The sequence below is a fragment of the Neltuma alba genome, unplaced genomic scaffold, assembly GCF_004799145.2.
Source record: "Neltuma alba isolate B1F8T4 unplaced genomic scaffold, ASM479914v2 tig00010840_pilon, whole genome shotgun sequence".
Lineage (NCBI taxonomy): Eukaryota > Viridiplantae > Streptophyta > Magnoliopsida > Fabales > Fabaceae > Neltuma > Neltuma alba.
In genome coordinates this window covers 484,594-511,042 of record NW_021635638.1, presented here as the reverse complement: position 1 = coordinate 511,042, position 26,449 = coordinate 484,594, and positions in this window count along the sequence as shown.

Here is a 26,449-nt window from a genome sequence, read left to right as displayed (position 1 = left end):
CACCTCCCCCAAGGGTTCCAAGCTCCCAAAAATCATTAAAATCCATAACCAAGCTCAACAACAACAAAGGTAGTGAAAACTACATAAAAAATCATGAATATACCTTGTTTTAGAGCTTGATCTTGCATATGACCACTTGGCCTTTCTTTCTTCCTCTTCTTTCTCTCTCTAGAAACTATTTTGCCAAAGCTTCCCCAATGTTTCCTCTAGGTTGGACGAAAATGAGGTGTGGGGAGGAGGCATTTATAGAAAACAAGACTAAATCTGGACTGTTGATCTTAAAAATATGTGGCATGATCTGGACCGTCCATTTTCTCTTCTAATCTTATGGTGACAAGTGTCATATGACATCATGCTTACATCATCAATCCACGTGCCTTGCATCCGACCATACATGTGTCTTGCATCCGACTATACATGTGTCTTGCATCTAGCCGTATATGTAATACCTTCTTTTCTAATCTAATTGAACACTTGCCTCCTCCATATTCCTTCATCATTAAGGCATTAAAATAGGGATGAAATTAATATAAAATTCGTGCAAAATACAACCTTTAGGTAATTCTTCCACCTATCTTGCCACTTTGCACTATATAGGGTACTTTTTGGGGTCCTGGCTTTCCTGGGACCACTGGGACATGTTATAGCACCATTTTCTTACCTCAAATAAATCCACATGGCATTATATAACATGCCTAAAGAGAGAGTGATACTCTTCCCTCGTTCTTCCATTAAAATAATTAATAATATTTATTTCGGAGTGATTTTGACTGAATTCTTTCTACTAGTCCACAACTCCGAGAATCTATCTCCAGGTACCAATAAAATTTATTCATCACAGGGAATTCCTCTAATTTTTCTTAAGTCAAAAGTCAAAAGTCAATCTCTAGACATTTGACTTTGACTTTCCCCGGATAGTATGTAAATAGGTTTTAAATTCAATTAAAGCTAACCTCTTTACTTTCTGGGGACAGAATTATTTTTAAAACATGTGATAAGTCCTCAAGTATCTTGTCCCATTTTCTTTCAATTATCTGAGGCCTCCCTATACTTTAAATAATTCATATTCAATGATATTCAAAATTAGTCAAAACCCTAGGAATTCCATAAATTCCTTCGAAGGGCATTTTCATTATTTTTAGCCTTATACAGGCCTCTGAACCTTATTCCTATTTTTTTGAAATTTTTCTGAAGTGCTCAGGTCTTAACCTGTCATTTCTCATTTTTTGGGATTTTTCTAGGATTTTCGGGCATAATTTCCATTTTTACCCTTACCAGCCCAAAACTTCACCTCACTAAGGCCTCCAACATTACCTTTAGCCTATATTTATCTCTATTTCTCATTCTTAGGCTCTGAGACTTCATCCAAGTCTCTAACTTCCTCTTTTCTTAGTCCCAAAAAACTTTCCCTTTGTGATTTAGTCTTTGGGAATCTCTCTGTCTTTCTAGGGAATCTCTGGGACCTCTGCTAAAAAAGAGTCTAGTAGCCTGCCCAATTCAGCCTAATTTCGATACTTCTAGGCCTAAAATTCGGGATGTGACAAAATGTGTGTTATATGAATATGAAGTTGCATGTTGATTCTTACTCTGTTTTAAGTATACCAAAACAAGGGATGTTAATTTGTTGAAGCTGCTATGTTAGTTTTAGGTTTTGGAAAGTGTGTGTGTGTATATAAAGAAATATATATGAATTCAATTGTTGTGGGTGTTGACTAGAGAACATTGGGAGTAGGAAACTTTGAGTCTGAAATTGTGGTTTAGGAGGAGTTTAAGCCGTGGAGTCTAATAGAAAGATGATTAAAATATAATTATTATGGGTGTGTGTGTATATATCCAAATGTGTTTGTTATATGTGTATTGTTGCTCTCGGGAGAGGCCAATTTGGTTTATGAAATATTAAAATAATGAGGTTAGTTGGATGTATTTGAGTTTTTTGGGTTATGAATCTCAAAGCAAGAATTTATATTTACGAAAGAATGAGTTTAGCTTCAAAGCATGAGAACTGAAATTTTGGAATGTTAGGAAGAACTTAAAGTGATTAAGTTTTGAATTAAGGATGTTTTAAGTTATATTTAGAAGTAGTAAAATGAAGATTTAATTGTTGTTGTAAGGTGAAAAATTTCCAGATTTGAGTGAGGAGTTAAATAGAGAAATTATATTTGAGTTTCATAGCGATTGTTGTTGAAACAAGGGTGATTAATCCTATTGAATATGTGAGAGCAAATCTGGAAAATTTTCATATTTGTTTCTAAGTGATGTTTAAGAAATATAGTTGGTGAATAATAAAATAATGGATTGTTAAGTTGGAGTTTGGTACTATGGGTTGTGAATTGAAGGCTTGAGCATGGGGCTTTGAGTGGAGGACAAGATTGATTGAGATTTCAAAGGGACAAGTGAAAAGTATTTTTGAGGTATTGTAGAAAGGTTTAGGGAAAGGATTTTTAATGATAGAAAGAAAACAATAGGAAGTTTTAGAGATTAAATGATTGAACTTAGGAATTAATTTGGTGGCTGTTTTGAGGATGAAAGAAATCAAGCCAGGAATTGATTTGAAATTCATTGTTGGGGTTTGTTTGAGGTTTCTAAATAGTCAATGGACATTGTAAACGAACTAATGTTTATGATGTTTGGAAATTATTTTAAAGTATGGTTTAAGATAAAGAAAGGAACCTTCTAAAGAGAATAGGGTGAGTAAGAAATATTGTTCAGGATGACCAACTATTAAATAGAAGAAATAGAGTTCATTAAACAGAAGTTATATTTTTATAATAAAAGTTTAATGGACTAAACATTGACCCATTTATCTATGAAACTATTTGATATTTGCCCGAGCTCACCAAGAATGCTAGAAAAGAAGAAATCTGGAAAAGGTAATCCAGAAGAAGGGACTCCAGGCAGTGACTCTTTCCCTTATATATTTATGCAATAGTTCTGCATGTTTGTTTGTGCCATAGTGCCAATATTCTTTAATGAATATATGGTGGATATGTTCTGTGACAAACGAATGTGAGCTCATAAAGCTGTACTCAGGTATGAGTATATGAAAGTTGCTTTGCATTGAGCTTATAGAGCTGTACTCAAGTATGAGTATGTGAAATTTGCTTTGCATTAAGCTCATAGAGTTGTGCTCAGGTATGATATTTGCTTTGTATTGAGCTTGTAGAGTTGTACTCAATAATGAGTATGTAATGTTGATTTAATTGCCATGGCCATGTGCGTTGCAAAGTATGGGATGCATGAACATCATTGTTTTTATCTATTTACAAAGCGTGGGATGCATGAGCATTGTTGATATATATCTATTTGCAAAGCTTATGATGTTTGAGCATCGCTATTTATGCTTGGATGCAAGTACTATTAATATGGCTTGTTTTACATGCGTTTATGAGCTTTGTATAATTGTATGATGGATTACTGTCACTACTGAGATTCCTAGAATCTCACCCCTTTCTTCCGTGACATAAAATAAAGGCAGGTGGCTCGAAAGGAAAAGGTATGATAATTGAAGAAAGTTGAAAAGGTTGGGAGCAAATGTGAATATGATAGTTGGTCATCTGTGTAGTCTTTTGCTATTTATATTTAGAGTTTTTGTTATGCCATGTATGGCCATATGTATTTTGTGTGATTATGTAAGGTAATTATGGGATGTAATTACCTCGATAAAGAGGAAAGTATTGGCTCCCGTAACCGTCAGTTAAGTGCCATATGTTTTGATAGCTGCATAATGGTAGATGAATGTTTAGTTATTACTTTGAAGTCAAATATTAATGGTTTAATAGAAGCTATTCATCGATATTTCAGCTAGGAAATTAGTTAGATGTTTGAACCGCTAAATAGATAGTTCTGTAAGTTATTTCAAAAAGTTTAAAATTTTTAAGAAAATCGCATTTCCTGATATAGGATCAAACCTGGTTTAGTGGCTCATCAGCTAATTAATTAACCTTGATGGTATAGTTAAAGTAGGTGTTACATTATTGAGGTGATTCAAGTCTACATTTAAAGGTCTTTCAATTCTCTATAAGAAAAAAAATATAAATATGGACTTAAAAACTCAATTCATATAATTAATTCGCCAAAATTTACTGTTCATTTGGTCAAAACTGTACTTTGCAAATTTTTTGACTTAATTTCAAAAATTCATAACTTTTAATGTACATATCCAATTAAGGCATATTACCTATGAATTTAAGGCTTAGGATGTGTATCACATGCTCATAAAATCTCATAGCTAGATTGAATTGCATTGCCACATGACCTATGTTTTGTCCTTACTAAAAACATCTCTTTTAATTCATCTCAAAATTTTAACATGTAAAACTAGTCATCATTCTTTCTCATACATCACTTTACATGTTATTACATAGCATCATATTACATATTGAGCATGTCTATTAGTACATTTACATAAACGAAGAATAACTAGGCAACTTACTTGCATTAGTAATTCTTCACTTCCTCTTCATCATTTCCTTAGATTTTCTTCGTGCATGCTTCTTCTGTATTCATATTACCTATTATAGTTGGGTAAAGGAGGGTGAGATTCAGAAGAATCTCAGTAGTAAAGAACCTCAACAAGAATGCTAACAATGCAATATTATGTCATGCTATATATCAATCAATATTCTTATGCATTCTCTAGCTTTATCATGCCATGGAAAGGGAGCTCATAATCATACCATTCCACAACCCAGCTATGCAAATTGCCAAGGATTAACTTTAATACTAGGAAATTGCTACCTCTTATCAAGCCTTAATCCTTGCCTCTGCTCCCTTGTTCTTGGAGCTTGATCTTGCATAGTTTCCTTTCCTCTTTCTCTTCTCCTTTTCCTCTATGGAAAATTCACCCTCTCTCTTCCTCTCTTCTCTCGATCGAAACTTTTCATCAAATGGGGGAGGAAGATAGGGTATTTATAATGCTACTAGAGTCATAAGATTACCATCCAAGTTGCATGAAATTACATAGATGAAATGGCATTTCAAGAAGCTTGTCATGTGTTCCCTTGCATCATCTTCCTTACCTTACCGTGCTTTACATCATCTCCCTTACATCAATGAACTTGATGGCGTGCTTTAAAAGAAGAATGAAGAGAAAAGACCAAATTGAACTCATTAACACATTCTCTTCTTGCCACATGTTGTGCCTCTTAGTGACTAAGCTTTCTTGCAATTTTATCAAATGGCCTTAGACTACTTCTTGCTTAAGCATTCTCATAAGCTTCTTCTATAAGCTTTATTATTTTAGTCTCATTTCCATCATATGTTTCTATGCATGCTCCTTGAAAAATCCAACAAATAGGAAGGCTTTCATTTGGCACCTTATTAAGAAGTAATGAAGGAAGACAAATTTTGCATTCCTTAAACTTTAAGAATTTGTCATATGGACATTACTTTAGAAACTTCATTAATTATTCCTCATCAAGCCCTCCACTATGTGATCTTGCCATGTGTTGGACATTTTTCTCATGTGATTTATAATATATTATTTTAATCCTTTTTCAAGTTTTGCCCTTGAAAAATTATATAATTCCAACCTTGTCCTCTTTATCATATTAGCATTAAAATAGGGAGAAAAATAAAGGAAAATTTGTACACAATTATATCTTTAAGTATTCCTCCACCAATTTTACAATTTTACACTATATTGGATACTTTTTTGGGTTTTAATTTACCTGGTATTATTGGCATATATTTTGGCACCCTTTTCTTATCATAAATAACTCCACATTATATAATAATGCCAAACATTAGGCAATAGGAGCCTTTAGGGTTTTTGTCTTTTAAAGGAAATACTGAATTATTTTATTCCACTATAATGTTAACCAAATCCTTTCTGATGTTTCTGGCTTCAGAAATTCATTCCTCTACTTTATTAACTCCCTTTTATTGAGAGAAATTTTTCTAATTTTTTTTAGGTCAAAACTCAATGTGTAAATATTTTTATTCAAGTTTTCCCTGAAATCGGTCTTTTACTAACATACTTCGACTTTAAATTTTTTTAAAGTCAATCTTCAAACTTCTAAAGGTCAAGGATAATTTTTCAATCTATGATAAACTCCCATCAAATTTTTTCTTATCTCTGTCTAGATAATTGAGACCTCTAAACATTAAAAATAATTAGCCTTGTCTAATTTTTCCTAATTAACCAAAAATGCCTATAATTACAAAAAAAATTTTGATAAATTATTCTTGTTCTGTTTTCACTTTTTGGACCTCAAATACTATTCTAAATACTTTATTCTATTTTTTGTGATTTTTTGAGATTTTTCAAGAATTTTGGACATAGTTTCCAACACTACCCTTCCTTGACTGGAACTTTTTAGAATGACTATTCAATCCCGACCTAGTTTTGCTTTAAATGTTATTTTATCTCTATCTCTACTATTTTTTTTTTACTCACAGCCAGTTCTAAATTCCTCATTTCTCATTAAATTTTTTGGTATGCTTTTCATCATTATCCTTTTTGATCCAAAACTTTTTAAAATTATAATTAGGTCCCTACTAAGGTTTACCCTCAGGAATCATTTCATTGAAGTCTCTAGCATAACTTTTGACCCATATTCATCTTCATTTATCATACTAAGTCCTAAGACTTTATTGTAGTCTCTATCTTTTTCGTTTGTTAGTCCCCAAAAATTTTCACTTTATAAATTAGTCTTTGAGAATCTACTTATCCTTTTAGAAAAATTTTGGGACTCCTGCCAATTAGAATCCAATAGCCTGCCCATTTCAAGCTATTTTTTTACGCTTCTAGGTCTAAAATACAATCATAAAGTTAAAAGTACCAGAAATTCCTAGAAGCATTCTATCTGAAAAGCTTTCTTGACCAATTGGATAGATTAAGAAAACAACATCTTATCAATGTTAATTAAAAATAAAAATTAAATTTAAAAATATATTTATGGAAAGATTATTTATTATTTAAAATTCAAAATTAGTTTCATGTGAAATTAATATTATATTAAAAATAATTTTTAAAAGAAATAAAACATTATAAAATAAATAGTAAAACAAATATTTAAAAGTTATTTTGTCATATTAATAGTTAAAATTAAAATTGTCTCATGTGTATATATTTTTGAGGGGTGTGCACAATCACTTACTTTTAAGCACTTTTATTCTTACTAATCTAAATATTTAACGACCTGAAGTAATACATATATAAATAGCAACCCTATTGTAGCAATCTCCCCGAATCATCTCATTCAACATGTAAGCACATATATCTTTCTTGAAAAGGCTAGAATCTACTGTTAGCTATATCAACCCTATCTTAAAGGGAAACACTGTCAATACTTTTATAAAATAAAAAAGATATTTTTTTTAATTTGTAATTCAGTGTTAGTCAATTTTAATTTATTGACTAACACGTAATTATTTTATTTATTAATACTCGAATTAAGTAGCTAAAATTGAGTTTGACAACTATACTCATTGACTTTGTAGAATAATAGATCGTAGTTAGATGAAAGCTAGGAGAATTAACAAAAAAATATGAGGATGGAGTTGAAAGGTTTTTTGAGTTTTTGTTTAGAGAAATACCCCTAATAAAAAAGATGGCTTGTATTGTTGTTTTTGTGTCAAATGCTTAAACAATAGTCGGTGGAGTATTCATGAGATAAGAGAGTATCTTATCTATAATGGGATAAATTTAAGGTATATAAATTGGATATGGCATGAAATTAGAAAGACTACTTTATCTGGAAAGAAGAAGATTGTGAATGATGTCTTAGGTGATAGAATTTTGGACATGTTCTGTGATATAAGGTCCAAGTCTTTTGCATAGTTCACAAGTGAAAGCTTGCGTAGTGATGCAGAGGTGCTTTCGTACTTATGGTGTAAAGACGATTACACAAGGTTGACAACTGTGTTGAAATTGATGAATTTGAAGGCAAGAAATGGTTGGACTGATGCTAGTTTTATGGAATTGCTCGAATTGTTGAGTGATATTTTTCCAAAAAGGAATGTTTTTGCATTCTTTTGTTATGCTAGTTGGAATCAGTTTGCAATTGGCATTGTAAGTAGGTTGTATAGGAAATTAAATCAAAATTTTGAAAAAAAAAAGAGAAAAAGAAATGAACCTTTGGCGGGGGTTATTTGATTAATTGTCGTGAAAGGGATTTTTAATGACGGTTAAAAAAAACCGCCATTGAAATCAAGCTTTTCATGGCGGTTAAGTTATAAAAGTGCTGTTGAAAGTTACTTTTTCACTGCGGTTACTTTATAAAATTATTGTGGAAAGTAATTTTTCATGACAGTTATAAATTTCCCTGAAATTCTTTGTTTCAAGCCCTTTTCAATCGTTGTTAAAGGTCTTTTTTGTAGTAGTGTGAGATCTTGAGCCTTCTTCTTTCTCTTCCTCTTGTTTTCTCTTTTCTTTCTCTCGTTTTCTCTTTCTTTATGGTTGTAGATTGAAAATATGGAGAGGAAAAATGAGGACATGTTGGTTTCAATGGGGTGTAAGCGGTCAAATGACCAACATCCACGTTAGTCACCATTTGCTTGCAATTTAATCCCTTGTTCATTATTCTGAAACACCATAAAATCAATCAACTATCAAATATCTCTTTTTTTTTTTAATACACATCATCAATTATCAACTATTAATGAACTAGCAATTATACTCTTGAAATCTTCTAATACCTGTTTTGTTTGCAAATGGATCAGGTATGATATTATGAGATTTGAATATATTCAATTAAATGGGATTTGAATATATTGAATTAAATGAAGAGCATTATAATTAAATGGAATTTCAATTAGGGACTCAAATTGATAATATAATAATGGGAAAACTAATTTGAAGATCCTCATAGTTTTCATCAATTTTGAATCCGGTCCCTATACTTTTTTTTTTCTTTTTATTGGGTCCTTTAATTTTATAATGTTCAATCTATTAGTCCCTTAGAGTTAAATCTGCTAACAGGGTTAAGTTTTCCGTTAGTCAAGTCTGAAACATCTATGCCCTTTCTCCTTCTGCCATAGTCGACCCAGCTCTTCCCTCTCCTTCATTTGTTCAACAAGCTTATCTTCTTATTCACCATTCTCCCTGCTTTTTACCTCTCCATGACACCTTCCCTTCCCCTTGGCCATAATGTCACCGGACCCTCTTCGGCCATCTTGCAGTTACTTGTCCATTGCCATCCAGCTTGAACCTTGTTTGGAGAATTACGGTAACAAGAAGAGCATGAAAAAAGACGAAATTGTTGGGTTTGTGAAAAGAAAAGTGGTGAGTGATTCTTTTGAGCCCAACGCCAAAAAACTAGCACTGTTGCAGAATCATCTATGGAGATAAAAATAAAATAGTACGAGAATCTGGGTTCCTCTAGCCAAGCAAAATTAAATTTATAGCTAAAATCATGGAGAGGTTGAAAGCAACGATGAGCCAATTATCAGTAGGGAGACGGTGGATAAAGAGACAAAATCATGGAAAGAGTGAAGGAGAGAGGAGTTTCAGACTTGGATTAACGGAAAATTTAACACTGTTAACAGATTCAACTCTAAGGGACTAATATATTTAAAATTATAAAATTAAAGAATGTAATAAAAAGAAAAAAAAGTATAAGGACATGATCCAAAATTGATGAAAACTGTAAGGATCTTCAAATTAGTTTTCCCTATAATAATTAAAACCCGCATATCTAATTCAAATTGTATAAATTAATTGAATGACAAAGAGAATTAAGGAAACCTATAAATTAAAATCAAGGACAGATGAAAGTGAGTTAATTTTCATCTGATTGTCATCCAATTTTCTCTAATTTATACATTGAATTAAAATAAAGGAAACCTAAAAATTAAAATCAAGGACAGACGGATAAAGTAATGCAAGTTGAAAGATTGTATAAATTGAAGAAAATCATATTCCTATAAATAAATTGAATTAAATGGGGAGCACATAATTGAATGGGATTTTAATTGGAGGCACAACTTTAATTTGCAAACATTCCGCCTTGTTTTGCCACGAATTTGCACTAGAGTTGGAAGAAATAGAGAAACTCGCCCCTCTTTTTGAAGCCAATAACTATGGTTTGATTGATAATGCCCCTTTAGGCCTAATCAATTAGGCCCCCACTAAAAGACACCAACCTTGCCCCCTTCCACTTGTCCTTCTTAGTCGACACATCAAAAGATATGTTCTTGGCAGTTCACTTCCACGTAGTCCCTTTGTGTATGTTCAGAACATGAATTTTAGCAACACTTTGTGCTTCACCCATGGTGTGGGGTCTTAATATTCTTGCTATATAAGCAAAGCCTGGTTGAAGCCCTTAGGAATTGAAGTTTGTGACAAAGATTATCAAATTCATCATTATAATCATCAAGAGATCCCGTCTTCTTTAATCACTTTAACATAGCCACGGGATTTTGATAACCTCGTGAAATTCCTAACAAGTTAGCTTGTTTTAACACTCTTTTGTTGTTTTTGGAAGCGAATTGTGTAGGCTTTCTCTTAAAGTTGTAAAACATGATTTCAAAATGTGAAGCTTAATTTGTGCTAACATTTGGGGATTATTTGTGCAATGCTTCTAAAATTCTTGGTGCAGGAAGTAGCAAGAGCTGGAAGATAAATGACAAGAAGAAATATTTAACCTATTTTGGTTGATCAAAGGAAGATCATGGACACAGAGTGAGCAAGGATGGGAAAACCAAGTGAAAAAGGCCAAGAATGCATAATCCGTCACAGCCTCTAAAACAAAAAAGAAGGAGAGGTATTCTATTCAAGGTGCCGCAATGCCTAGCTAAATCCATGGTGGTGCCTAATCCTTTCCAAAGAGCTTTCCTTTGTCCGTAATCTGTCACAGCGTCTATCCTTGTGCAACCATATAGTTTGCATTGTAACTTAAAATCTAGGGCATATAAAAGGAGAAACTCAGGATTCTTGGCTAGGCTTCGACTTGGAAACCTATTTGGAGGAGTTCTCTCTGAGAGTTCAGAGGTTTTGAGACTTAGGAGCTTTGGACTTGAAGTTTGAAGGAGATTTGGAGCTTTGTTTCTCATTTTCCTTAGTTTTCTTCTATTCTTCGTTGTTTCTATAATAGCTATGAAATACCCTTATATTTGTGGCTCTTTGTTAAACATGTGTCGTTAGAGTAGTCATTCTAGGATTATTTTGATTTATTGTATGGATTAAGACTTATTTTAACTCTTTCTTTGGTGTTAATGATAATGTTATGCTGTTTTTACCTTGAGCTTATTGCTTTCTTGTGATTGACCTCCACTTGGAGTGATTTGTTTGATTGGTTTAAGCTTGAGAAAGTTAAATTGATCTTTGAACTTAGGTAAAAACATGCTAGACCAAAAGTTTATTCTATTAAATTGATGGTTTATTGATAGAATAGAGATATATCTATTGACCTAACATTGTCCAAAAAGGATTTTGGTTTTCAAAATGTAATCTTTCTAACAAAAGCAAGAGATTGTGAAGGTTTATTGAGATTATAAAATTTGGTTTTGACTTGAGAAAGCTTAATCAATGTTTGTGAACCTTAAACTGACTTAACTTATCATTAAAACACTAAATAAAAAGTTTCTAATCAAGTTTTATGAAGTATAATAGTGAGAAATAATCCTAGATCCTTATTTGTCTTAAAGTCATGTTTTTAACTTTGATTTCTACCTTTATTTTCAAAGTGTCTTACTTAAACAACTCATTTACACATTAATTTCATTTAACCTAATCATGAACATAAAGCGATTTTTAACTTGTGTGGCCTTAGTCTCTAAGGGAACGATACTTTTTATACTACTTGCGACTTGTGCACTTGTGGTTAAGCTAAACGATGAATAGGTCTTTAAAAGCAGCACCAAAGCAATTGTTAATGGCTTTCTTGTAATTAACTTAGGTCAACGCTACCCTTGCCAGACCTTGTTCGAATGCTAGATGCCAAACATAGGCCTTCTGTATAGATTTCCTGTGGATTGAACTTTGGTTCTTCTCATATAGACCTATACTTCCTATGCCAATATTGCTTCTCTAACCAAACCCCTAATTGGTTTGGGGTATGAAGAGAACCACCCTTGAGAACCCTTCTGTGAACTTCTTTAGCCTCATGAGTCCTCCTAATTGTAACTTAGAGCTTAGAGCACATATATGCAAAACTAGTTACTAGAGCTAGGGTCAGTTGTTTCTTTAAGTTTAGTCTAACTTTTCCCTTTTGTCTAGCCATTTAACCTGAGTCCTCGTCCCTCTACAAAACTGTCACATATTTAGATAGGTTTATGAACTTAGTGATGAAGTCATTGCCATGCATATTTTTTGCCATAAGGCATGGACTCTAATTCTTTGTCTTGATATAGGGCAGGTGGAAATAGTAATTAAAGAATACCTACTTGAATTCATCCTAAGTGACTTGCGAGTTGTCAACTGGGCTTACAATTTCCCATCAGCACTTAGCTTGCTCCTCTAACAACATAATAGCAACTTGTACCTCATGCTGAGTAGTGTAAGGGAAAACTCTGAAAATGGTCTTCATTTTATCAATCCAGTCTTCAGCTTCAACTAGATTGATTTTATCCTTAAACCTCAAGGGATCATGATGACTCACCTCTTTTAATATTGCTCTTATTGAAGTATCAATAAGAGGATTTTGTAGAACAGTTTCTCCCCTACTCTCAACACTCAAAGTACCTTATTTTCTATATTGCAAGTCACCTACACTCTTAGCTTACTCTTAACCGGGTTTCCCTCTGGTCGAATCTCAAAATTCATCTTCCCAACCATATTCTCTTTAAGCTTGTTAAGCCTTGCTTCCATAACACTTCAGCTACTAAGAGAACCTCGTTATTTTACTGTTGATCTTGCTTAAGTGATTGATCACTATGTTGATTAAGAAGTTACTCCCGAGTAGAGGAAGCCTCCTTAACTATGAGTTCAATCCTTCATGGTCTTGCCATTCTCTCCACTTAAGGATAGAACCCATGAACACAAAAAAAAACCAAGAAACCAAGAAGATAGAGGTGGATTGCAAAGTGAACTCATCATTCTCATTTGCTTCTCTCTTATCATAAGCTTTTGTTTGATTAGTTTCTTTGTAATTTCTTAATTTCTTTTGCAAGCATTTAAATTCCAGAAACATTACTAACCCGTTTGGTTCACTGAATCTGAGGGAATGTAATGCAATGCAACACAATGTAATGGAATGTAATGTAATGATAATTACATGAGTTTGTTTGGTACACAATTAAGGAAAGATGATACATAGACATAAAAATGTTTGGTTGGATTACAAACAAGATGAGAATAGGTAAATGTAATGACAAAATTACCCTTATTTACACATATATATTTATAATGAATTAAATTTTTTTTTATTTTTCACCCAATAAACATACTAACCTATCCACATATATAATAATAAAATAATAGATAAAATTGCCCCTTATTCATATATATCATAAATTAAAGTATACTTTTTATATAGGGTTAAGGTGCAACTTTAACAATAAAGTTTACCCTAACGGGCACTGGGCACCATAAAGTTTATTTGGGTGCAAAAATATACATGAAGTTGTCAAAAGGGAGCATCTGGCACCATGCCGTTAACGTCCGTCAGTTTACCGTTAGAGGGGCCCAGAAAGTCAGTTTTAAGGTGCATTTTTAACAACAAAGTTTGCATCAAGGGGCATTAGGCACCATGAAATTTACTTGGGTGCAAAAATATACATGAACTTTGTAAAAGAAAAAAAATAACAAAATTTTTCAACTTCCATAAACGTCCATTAATTTTATTCTTTTGGGTCTCACCAAATGCTATATTTTCTCTCCATCAATTTTCACTTCCAAGTCGATCCATCTTTCTCTCATCATAGTCAACACGCATACTCTCTCTGTCATGTCATTTTCTTAGCCTCCAAGCCTTTTATATGTATTTAAGCAAAACACATCTTTCCCTTCTAGGATATGAGGTTTATTGCTTGCATCCAAGTACTACCTCCAGTCCTTAATATAGGATGCAATGGACTAATTTGAGGAGATTAAAAATAAATAAATAAATTACTTTAAAATATTATATTTATTGTTTTTTCTCCAAATTAATTTTTCTTGGCTTGTAAACTAATATATAATTTAATGATGCATATAAATATTTTAGAGAGATCATGTACTATATGCTATTGCGTCAAATAAATAATATAATATTTAAAGTAATTTATTTATTTATTTTAATCTCCTCAAATTAGTCCATTGTATCCTATATTAAGGACTGGAGGTAGTACTTGAGTGCAAGTAATGAACCTCATATCCTAGAAGGGAAAGATGTGTTTTGCTTAAATACATATAAAAGGCTTGGAGGCTCAAAAAACGACATGACAGAGAGAGAGTGTGTTGACTATGATGAGAGAAAGATGGATCTGCTTGTAAGTGGAATTTTATAGAGAGAAAATATAGCATTTGGTGAGACGGAAAAGAATAAAATTAATGGATGTTTATGGAAGTTGAAGAATTTTGTTATTTTTTTCCTTTTACAAAGTTCATTTATATTTTTACACCCAAGTAAATTTCATGGTGCCTAATGCCCCTTGATACAAACTTTATTGTTAAAAATGCACCTTAAAACTGACTTTCTAGGCCCCTCTAACAGTAAATTGATGGACGTTAACGGTATGGTGCCAGATGCTCCCTTTTGACAACTTCATGTATATTTTTGCACCCAAATAAACTTTATGGTGCCCAGTGCTCCTTAGGGTAAACATTGTTGTTAAAATTGCACCTTAACCCTTTTATATATAGTAGTCAACATTCCTATCCATATATATGATAAATTAAAGTATAATTTAAATTTGATAATTAAAATTGTCTCTATATTATACTCATAAACACAAATACATACAGATATAAATATATACTTATAAGAACCAATAAGTTGAATATAATTTATAAGCTAATAAATAAATGTATAAGTTTACCAATAAGTTGAAAGATGCTCACCAGTGGTTGAGTCTCTAACATGATGATGAAGCATTCGTGATGTAGCAGTAGGGGCCTTATGTTTGTAGTTCATAGCGGTAGCAACGAGGAGGGAATGAATAGGAGAGCAAGGGTTTCTACTTGATTTAATACGGGTCCAATCTTGTCAAATTTATAAATTATAAAGGTAATAATATCTTTTCTAATTGATTACAAGAGGTCTGTATCCTTATTCATGAGTTATAGCAGTGTAATCATGATGCACCATCTGATGTAATCAACATTACAATACGTAATCCTCTTTACATTACATAAGTCCAACCAAACATCTAAATTGGGCCTTTACATCTGAAACATCCTACTTTTAACCCCTCAGAGTACGCGTTTGGAAGCGTTATGGTTCAAACAATTCACAAAACAAGCTTGTAGATTGAACTTTGTGATTGGTTCTCAGGTTACTATTTATTGATAAATTTTAGATTTTTAGTCCAACTTTGAGCAATTATAACTCTTAGCATATACATCCGTTTTAAGTGATCTACTACTTGTTTTAAAGCTCAGGATGTGTACTTTAATCATGCTAAATTTTATGGGCAGAGTCAGTCATTTGTCATACTTCTACTCTATCACTATTTTGTTGCCCAATTAGGGATAGCTTATCCCCTAACTTACACTCTAACAGTTCATGATTAAGACTTTCCATATATTATCATAGCTAATTACACAAGCTAACATCATTATTGATCATCACATACCATCAATGGCACATTTACAACATATACTGGCATATACAGTGTATAATGAATACAACAAATTTTTCCAAATCTTTTCTTCTTTCTTGCTTCCACTTCATGTATCCTTCATATGATCACATCACCTATTATGGTTGGTTAAGGGAGCGTGAGATTTAGGAGAATCTCAGTAGCAAACATTACCATTTATGCATGCAAGATGGATGTAAGTGTATAAAATGCTTCTGTGCACATAACTTTATCGTTTATGCACGGTGAAGCGCCATGGAAAGTAATCTAGTTCATTCATACTCACATAACATAATGTCAAGGCATGCTTAACTAAACATAGCAATCATAATTCAGTAGCATAGCTTAGTCACATCATGGCATTCATAGCATATACACACATACGCATCAAGCACACAAGAAAGGTAAGTTCGCTACCTTGCATCATAAGTTTTCTCTTGCTCTTCAACTTGCTCCCTTTTTGCTTCCAACCATTAAGGTTGCTTCCTTAACCTTTTTCATTCCTTTTTCTTGATGTCTCATGGCCCTAACTGTACCAAAACATCATTTCCATTCATTCATTAGAGCCATAGCAATCAACAACTCAATACTTTGTTTTCTTTGAGCTATATTAGCTTCTAACTTTTGACCTTGATTTCCAACCTTTCTAAAATTAATTCTACATGTTATTCCCCAACAATTTTGCATGTAGAATCCATTTTCAAGCTCAAAATAATCAAAATCAAACTCTTTCACCATGAACTAGCCTTGACCAAAATATAACTCAAATTACATAGTCATGAAATTCAACCAATTTCAACATAAAACCACTCGATTCTTTTTTGTTTCAAACCTTTAAACATTATTCTAACATCAATTTCATCTTCCTCTATTCTTGAGAATTTTGTGCAGCATGTCCCCCTAGAGTTTCAAGCTCCCAAAAATCATTAAAATCCATAACCAAGCTCAATAACAACAAGGGTAGTGAAAACTACATCAAAAACCATGAACATACCTTGTTTTAGAGCTTGATCTTGCATGGGACCACTTGGCCTTTCTTTCTCCCTTTTCTTTCTCTCTCTAGAAACCATTTTGCAAGAGTTTCCCTATAGGTCCATGGCTTGCACGAAAATGAGGGGTGGGGAGGGGGTATTTATAGAAAACAAGACTGAATTTGGACTGTTGATCTTAAAAATATGTGGCTTGATTTGGACCGTCCATTTTCTCTTTTAATCTTGTGGTGACAAGTGTCTCATGACATCATGCTTACATCATATTGATGAAATCATGCTTACATCATCAATCCACATGCTTTTAATCTAACCATACATGTGTCTTACATCCGACCGTACACGTGTCTTGCATCTAGCCGTACACATAATACCTTCTTTTCCCATCTAAACGTACACTTGTCTCTTCCATATTTCTTCATCATTTTGGCATTAAAATAGGGAGGAAATCAATATAAAATTCGTGCAAAATACAACCCTTAGGTGTTTCTCCACCTATCTTTGCCATTCTGCACTGTATAGGGTACTTTTTTGGATCCTGACTTACCCGGGACCACGGGGACATGTTCTGGCATCATTTTCTCACATCCAATAAATCCACATGGCATTATATAGCATGCCTAAAAAGATAGTGATGCTCTTCCCTTGTTCTTCCATTAAAATAATTAAAACAATTGATAATATTTATTTCAGAGTGATCTTGACTGAATTCTTTCTACCGGTCCACAACTTCGAGAATCTATCTCTAGATATCAATACTATTTATTCATCATAGGGAATTCCTCTAATTTTTCTTACTTCAAAAGTAAACTTCTAGACATTTGACTTTGACTTTCCCTGGATAGTATGTAAATAGGCTTTAAATTCTATTAAAGCAAACCTCTTCGGTTTCTAGGGACGGAATTATTTTTAAAACCTGTGATAATTCCTCAAATATTTATCCCCATTTTCTTCCAATTATATGAGGCCTCCCTATACTTTAAATAATTCATTCTCAGTAATATTTAAAATCAATCAAAACCCTGGGAATTCCACAAATTCCTTCTAGGGGTACTTTCATCATTTTTAGCTTCATACAGGCCTTTGAACCTTATTCCTATTTTTTTGAAATTTTTCTAAGGTATTCAAGTCTTAACCTACCATTTCCTATTTTCGAGGATTTTTCTGGGATTTTTAGGCATAATTTTCATTTTTACCCTTACTAGCCCAAAACTTTGCAAAATTACAATTTTGCCCCTGGTTTGGCTTAACGTCAAAATTCACCTCATTGAGACCTCCAACATAACCTTTGGTTTATATTTATCTCTATTTCTCATTCTTGGGCCTCGAGACTTAATCCAAGTATTTAACTTCCTGTTTTCTCAGTTCCAGAAAACTTTTCTTTTACAATTTAGTCCCTAGGAATCTTACTGTCCTTTCAAGGAATCTTTGAGACCTCTACCAAAAGAGGTCTGGTAGCCAACTCATTTCAGGCTAATTTCGGTACTTCTAGGCTCAAAATTCAGGATATGACAATATCAAGATTACATGTAATCTTCTTTAATAAAATTGAACCAAACAAGCTGTAAAGCTTTCTTTGGGTAATTAATATGGTAGTTTAGTGAATTCTTTACTTCGCCCTTCAATCCTTCTTTGCACTTCAGTCTATTGCTTGTGCTTTGCCTCTACTCATCGACTCACCACATCATCTCTAACCTCTATTTGTCGCTAACTCTCACACCTCAAAAATTTAGGGGTGACCAACACGAAATATGCAGGAACTCACAATCCTTAAGCCTTAAAACGTATAAATAAACACTTGCTTTAATAATTATAATACCAATCACAATGTCAAGATTAATATAACAATTCTAAAAATGTGTGTACCATTAAATTCATTTATATAAACATATATAAAACTCCCAGAGGAGATAAGGATCCTTGGAGCACCTAAGTAAGAAGGGTAAATATATAAATATAAATTTAGATTTACATTAATTAGTAGTTATTTCAAAATATATCTACAAGCTTTGATCAACAACGAGGGTATTTATTATTTAACTAGAAGTGCAATGTCAATTATGAACATGTAACTATTTGCCAAGTAAATGATTAAAAGTTGATTTCATGTTATGAATAAGTCCATAAAACATAAAAGAAAACATATAAAGAGCTTTTGTCACACTAGATTAACTAAACATGTAAATAATTTCTTTATGAAATCAAATTACGAAAATGAGGACTTCAACAAAATGAGTAAAAGCATGGACACACAGTCTATGAGAGTTAGTAACCAACAATAGCCGAAGCCACCAATATAAGCACATTTGAAGCTATGAATAGTAGGCGAAGCCGAAGCTACGAATAGCAAGAGTAGCCAAAGCTACAAATAGCAAGCGCAGCTTGTCACATCCCGTATTTTAGGCCTAGAAGCCCACAAAGTAGCCTAAAGAAGGTAGACTATCAAGCCCTTCCAAGCAGAAGTCCTAAAGAGGTGAAAGGAAGTTAGAACATGGATAGGGACTACACTGCAAAGTGAAAGTTTTCAGGGATTGAAGTGTAATCAAAGTTAGAGGCTTTAGTAAAGTCTCAAGAGCCCAGAAGGAAAAAAGAGGCTGGATACAAGTTAAAGGTTAAGTTAGAAGTCTCAAAGAGATGTTTTATGAGGTTGAGCCCAAGCAGGGGTAAAACTGTAAATTTAGAAGGATACATGCCAATTGGGGTAAAAATAGAAAGCATACAGAAAATTTCAGAAAAATCCAAAAAAAAGAAGGAAATAATATTGTAAGACTCTTTTGTAAAAAGAAATAATGAAAATACCCCTAAAGCAGCTTAAGTGGAATTTATAAGCTTATGACTAGTAAAAAGTACACTGTTTGAGGTAATTATTTGAGATAGCAAGAAATCTAAAAAATGTACGTAAAAATGAGATTAAATAGTTAAAGGAGTGTACTAATTTCTAAAATTAGTCCTGCTCCTAGAAGGCCAGTGGAATGGCTTTAATAAAATATAAAGCCAATTCTGCCAATAAAAGGACATTTTAGTATATGATTTTTATATAAGGCTTAAAGGAAGTGTTCTGGCCTAAAAAAATTCATAGATATTCTCTAGAATTAAAAGGAATTTATAGAATAGACAGAAGAATTTTCTGAGCTCTGAAAGGCCATCAAGAAAGCCGGATAAATGTGAGCTAAGTAAATTGGAAGGAAACTTAGGGATTAAGTTTTGATCAAATAGCTATGATTCAATCTCCCTTCTCTTCCACAAGATTCTTGACACCTAGCACCTTCTAGAAGAATGATGTAAGGGATGATGCAAGAAGGTGATGCAATGATGATGTAAAAATGCACTTAAAGTTTCAAAATCGCCCTTATCCTTTCTATTAACTTCCAAGGGCATTTTAGTCCATTCAAGGCCATAGTTTGACTATAAATAGAACCCCTCCCCTCTCATTTTTTGGCCAGGTTGAGAACTCTAGGGAAAACTCTTGTCATTTTGTTTCTTGAAGCATAATCAAGAGGAAGACACCACCTTTGATCATCTAAGCTTGGATCCAAGGTTAGTAAGTTGTTCCCTCTTGTTTCTTGCTTTGATTCCTTGGTTTATATGATTGAAAAGTTTGGTTTCCCTTAGGGCTTGATGCTGACCGAATTATATAAGTTTAGGGGAAGGAAGTTTTGATGTTATATCTAGTTAAGACAATGGTTCAAGGTTGTTTAAAGTGATTTTGTGTTGATATGTGAAAGATTTCATGATTGTTTAAGAAAGGGTGATGTTCAGCCACTATGAGATCTGTACCCTAGGATGTGTTTTTCATAGTTTTGATGTTTCTATTGTATTTAAAATGAAAAATAGTGTAAGGTAAACCTAAAGAACAAGCATTGGAAGCATTATAATTAAAGTTGGGATTTTCATATTTTAAACCCCCTATTTGGCTAACACTGGCTTTTGGGGAAGAAGTTGGATTTTCTTTGATCCAAGCTCATTTTTGGATTTTTGGACAAAATTATGTAGGATTGGCCTATTGGCCTAAGAGAATAATTTTTACAAAGCTTGAACATTAATCCAAAAATTAAGAGAAAGATGTTAAGTTCAAGAGAGTTTGTCTTGAACAATATGTAATCTCTTGGTCCTAATGAATTGTATGAAATGTTTAAGACCTTAGAACATCTAAGAGGATGTTTGTTGATATTGACTAAAAGCCCACATCGTTGGAAATTCAAGGGAATCAAAAGAAAAGCAAAAGGAAAGCTTGAAGTGCAAGGTAGTGAACTTACCAATTGTCATTGCTTGATGTTCTATGCTTGTGTGTTGCTGTGTACATGTTATTTGAATGTTATTGTGACATATTTTAGCTGTTGTAATTTCTATTTATGATGAGTAGATTATGTCTCCATGACCATGCATCAAGAAGGTAGCTTTGAGCATACTAATATGTCACTAATTAGCAAGAGAATAAGCAAGTTGCATATAGTGCATTAGCATCCATCTAGCATGATTAATATAGTATTGTTTGCTACTAAGATTCTCCCAAATATCACCCCTTCGTAACCAACCATTTAAGTCAATCAATGGTGGGCAATAATGGCATGAGAAGGAAGCAGAAGAAAGTGGAGAATTATTTATGTTAATAAATGAGATTGTTGACGAATGTATGACTCTCCTATTTTGTAAATTATGTTTATGGATGCCCATGATGCAATATATGTGTTTAGAATGTCTATGACATGAATGTAAGTGTATGAAAATGAATGGGAAAGAGTAAGTCCAGGTTGTGTATGTCAAATTAATAAAAAGAATCAAAGTAAGAAATGGTCAAGGGATAAAACGTAAGTCCTGGAGTAGTTAGTTTCGAGCTCTAGTTTGACCTATTAAATGAATGAATTAGGCCATAAATTTGGCAAACTTATATTACACGTCCCAAGCTTTAAAATAAGAGGTAGATAAACTCAATTGGATGTGTACACAAGGAGATATGAATTTCTAAAGTTGAGGCACAGAATCTGGAAGTTCCAGATTTTACCAAATGAATAGTAAAGTTTAATGAATAAACTGTATGAATTGGCAAGATATAACTCCAGTTTGATATTTTTTTTTTTCCTTAAAGAGCTTTCAAATATCTTTCCATATAATTTTAGAGCACCTCCACATGATTTTTCTAAAATTAGTTATGATTTTTCAAAGTTGGACTTGCAATCTGAAAATTGCATTGTGAACAATGTTTTTTCGAAAATCAACATCTAGCTTGCATTTTATGAGTTTAAGGCCATCCAAAGTAGTCTAAAATGGTTCTAAATAGATTCTAAAATATTATATAAGTAAGTTGCGACATAGCCGAAGCTACAAAACAAGCATAGCCGAAGCTATGAATCAAGTGAGCTCAATATTAACCATGACGCACTAATGGCTAACAGTTCTACTCTTAGCAACTAGTGTTTTCAGTCATTACAAAAATCATTTACAAGCATGCATGGGGTCAAACATTAATCATAACTGAGATCTTCTAAAAACAAAGCATATTTACTAAAGAAGACCCTAGCATGAAGGTTTTCAAAACTTTCCTTTTAAATTCCAAGCAGGAAAATTTATTAAAAACAAATGGTAGAAAAGCTAATATTCTTAAGTAGGACTTTTGTTCTATGTAAGCAATGAAAGTATTCTTTAAAACATTAAATAAATGGAAATAACAAGTGATCAGATTTAAATAAAAATGTCTTGATAAACTATTTAATAGGAAAGATGATAGTTTAATTAAGTTAATAAGAAACAGAATAATATCTTTTGCAAAGCAAATTCCCAACTTCCTCGTAAAGTCATTATATATATGACCAAAACTAATAACAATAGGAAGTTCGAAAAATCAACTATAATAAGTAATGTATTTTCTTTAATTTACTATCAAAATCAATATCAAATCCTTTTTTTTGTCTAACAAAATTTTCTTCTCAATAACTAGACTTTCATTTTAATTTTCTCTATAATATTAAGAAGACATAACGAAATATCCTGGTTTGAACCGTCCTCTTATAGTATATAACATTAAGTTTAATTGATAATACATAAACCTTAACTAAATTAGCAATTTCAATTATATCCAAGCAAGCATAAACAAAAATATCTCATTCTTCTTTTCCATACATGCTTCCAAGCATAACAAAAACCATGTTCACTGTACTACCTTACAACTCATTTACAGCTCTTCTTTCTTGTAAGACTTTCTTTTTTTTCCCCCCAAATACTAAACAATTCATGTGCACTCAATCTAGCAGGCTTCAAGGATATTCATTTTACTATCATAACCACCAAATCTTCACACACAACATCTATAAATTAATTTCTATCTAACCATCAAATTGAAAACAGCTACCCAAGCATCACATGGAAAGGATATCATAGCTTCCCAACAATCTCCATTTTATAATAAAACTTCCTACTCTTTTTAATCCATAAACAAGATTTAAATCATAATCAACCTAAAACGAAACCTAACTTCTTTTCCACCATCAAAATACCATAAATCACGATCCAAATAAGTTTATTTCCTTTTCCACATTTCACCGAACATCTGGTGTGCACTCAAGATTAAGTCATCAAGTCAAAACCTGCACACTTGTTTGTCACAATAACTCAAAATTTAATCTACCAAACAATTTGTCAAACCCCTTCTAGTAAGTAAAGTTTAAATCATAAACACCATCCAACCATTCTTATGCCAGTAGCAACAACATGATTTCTTAAAGTTTTCTTGATTCCATAATTTCTTCTACAAAACTCTAATCATAAATAGCTGCTCATTTTAGCTATGATTCCCCTCTCAAACATTTTATCAAACAATATCATGCATAGAGATTAAACTTAACAAATCGAGCTTTCTTTCCGATCTATATTTTAGTTAGCTCATACTCTGACACTCCCCTGTTTCAGAAACACCATGGCAGAAAAGGAAAGAGAAATTTAATCCCACACGCCGCACAAAACGGCAAAAGGAGAAAAGGAGAAAAATATGAAGTTCAAATGCACTAGCTCACTATTGTACATAGAGCCATGGAAGAGAAAGATTCAAACCTTGCCAATTCCTTTTCTTTTGTAAGAAGGTCCCGAAAGATGAACTGAGAGGGAGAGTTATTTAATTTTTTTTCTATTTTCTCTTCTTCCTTTTTTGAAGGGCATTGTAGTAATTTTGTGAGTGCTAGACAAAATGAAAATATCCCTTTCAGCACAACACAGGTTTGAACTCAGTATCCTAAAGAGTGAAATAATTATTTTTATTTCAATTTTATGCCCATTACAACCATTGTAGACGTCAATTTCTTCTCTTCATTTGCTTTATTTACTTTACATTTTTTTTTTTTGAGAAATAAGTTCAACCTCTGCTAAACTACCAATTTACATTTAGTGCATATCTTCAACCAATAAATAAATAAAATACTAACTTGAAATGAAGTAACTACATTATTTTTTGGGTCATTACACTGACTCACCGTCTCCGGCCTTCATTTGTTGCCGACGCGCCTTCTCTAACCTCCATTCTCAGGTATTTTGAAGCACTGTGACTTGTGTTCATATATATATATATATATATATAGTGTCGTGACTTGTGTTCGCGTATACAGAGGACAGCATATGAGTGGCCGAGTAGGGTCTTGAAGGATATGTGTACTGATATCTGAAAATGAACATTTCCACCTTGGAATCTGATCTGTGCATTGAAGACTTGGGGTAGTGGACATACCTTTTACAACAATGATTTTAGGAACCTGATCTAAGTTTTTGTTATATTTGTTCTATTGTTTGTTACATGTGTTCATTGATATTAGGCTCACTGACCATAGGTAGTGTTTTTTGGTCGACTGATAACTAGTTTTTTTTTGGGTCGACTGACTGTAGCTAGTTTAGGGGTAAACATACCAAAACAAAAATGGAGCTTTTCATTTTTTAGTTGACTGACAGCTGGTTAATCGTTATGTTTGATTCAGTGGCTTTGATCTAAAACTTACATTTTAAATTTAACAAGGAGACCCAAAAACGATTGTCTCGGTTAGGGTGAGAGCTTTTCTCCCTTTTGTGGGAGCTGGGTTTTAGTGCCATTCTCATCAGTGGTGTGAGTCTTTCACTCGATTGTTTCTAGCCATTGCTACTTTAGCAATGGCTCACTCTGTGCGATTTGTCTCTCCTCTATCCTTTTGGGTGGGGGTTGAAGTGTGGGAGGGTGTGGGCTTGTGTTAGGTAGCATTTTTATTTTGGTGATTGTCAAGCTATTTGAAGATGGATCTGGATGATTTAGATTGGGCGGCACCTAGTGATAATAAGTTCCTCTTCCATTTTGATTGTGCGGAGGATGTTGAAAGGGTGATTCGGGAAGGACTGTGGAGCATTATGGGTCATCACATTGTGGTGAGGGCATGGCTGTCGAATATTGCCTTTAATGAAGTCAATACTCAGGAATGTGACTTTTGGGTTTAGTTTCATAGAATCCCCCCTGATGACATGATGCTTGGGAATATATTTAAATTTGTCTCTAGGATTAGTGGGGTTCTTGCAATTGAAAATATGAGAATCAATGGTAATATAGCTCTTTTGTTCCTTTGCGTAAGGGTGGAAGTAGATATTTCTGACCCTGTCGATCTAGGACTTTGGATCACTTGTCAGGATGGCTCAAGTTTCGGGGTCGATACTAAATATGAAAGGCTACACCATTATTGTTATACCTGTTGGAGGATAGGCCATGATGCAAAAGTCGTGTTCTCAATCAAAGGGTCTGCCATTTGGTATTGGAAGTAGTTTAGGTACTCCAATTACAAAATTACTGAGTAATGTGGTTGGTTTTGAAGAATTTTTACAAACACACGGACAAAGACAGAGGAATGTTCCTTCTGAGGTAGACTTTCAATTAAAGGGGAATGATGTTGTAATGGATGATAATATGCATTGTCGTGACAGTGTGAGGTCAAGCTCCACGAATGGGAATCTGTAAGGCATTTGGTTCAAATGAAACCTCTAACATCAATTATATTGTTGAGCTACCTTCTAAAGAGGAAGTTGTTGTCCGGTTGAGCTTGAATGGTTTGATGATCTACACTTTCTTTCATACAATGCTTTATATGGTGCCATCTGAATACTTGAGTAGAAGCCATTATTGTAGGCAAACTCTACTAAAGGAAGGTGATCATCCCAATTTCCTTTTAATTCAATTGCGTAAGCTCTTAACATGTCCTCAAGATTCTAGATAGTTCTCTCAGTTTGTCCATCAGTTTGGAGATGGTAGGCAATGCTAAACCTCAACCATGTTCCAATGGCATCTTGTAACGATCTCCAAAATCCTGAAGTAAATCGTGGATCTCAATTTGATATAATACTCCTTGGTATGTGCCATGTAACCGAACCATCTCCTTCACATAGATCTGTACTAGCTTTTCTAAAGACTAATTTGTCTTGATAGCTAGGAAATGAGCTAATTTAGTCAATCTATCAACAATTACCCAAGTAGCATCATGCCTAGATTGAGTTCTAGGAAGACCTATGATAAAGTCTATGGAAATACTATCCCACCTCTATTCTGGAATCTCTAGATTTTGTAATAGTCCTGGGGGCTTCTGGTGTTCAATCCTGACCTTTTGACAAGTTAGGTAACGAGAGACAAACTCAATTACATCCCTCTTTATACTAGGCCACCACCAGTTTTGTTTTAGATCATGGTACCTTTTGGTTGCTCTAGGGTGGATAGTATATTTGCTCCTATGAGCTTCATCAAGTAATAGCTTCTTTAACTCTTTATCACTAGGGAGGTGATAGAACCCAATCTTTATATGGTTTTCTCA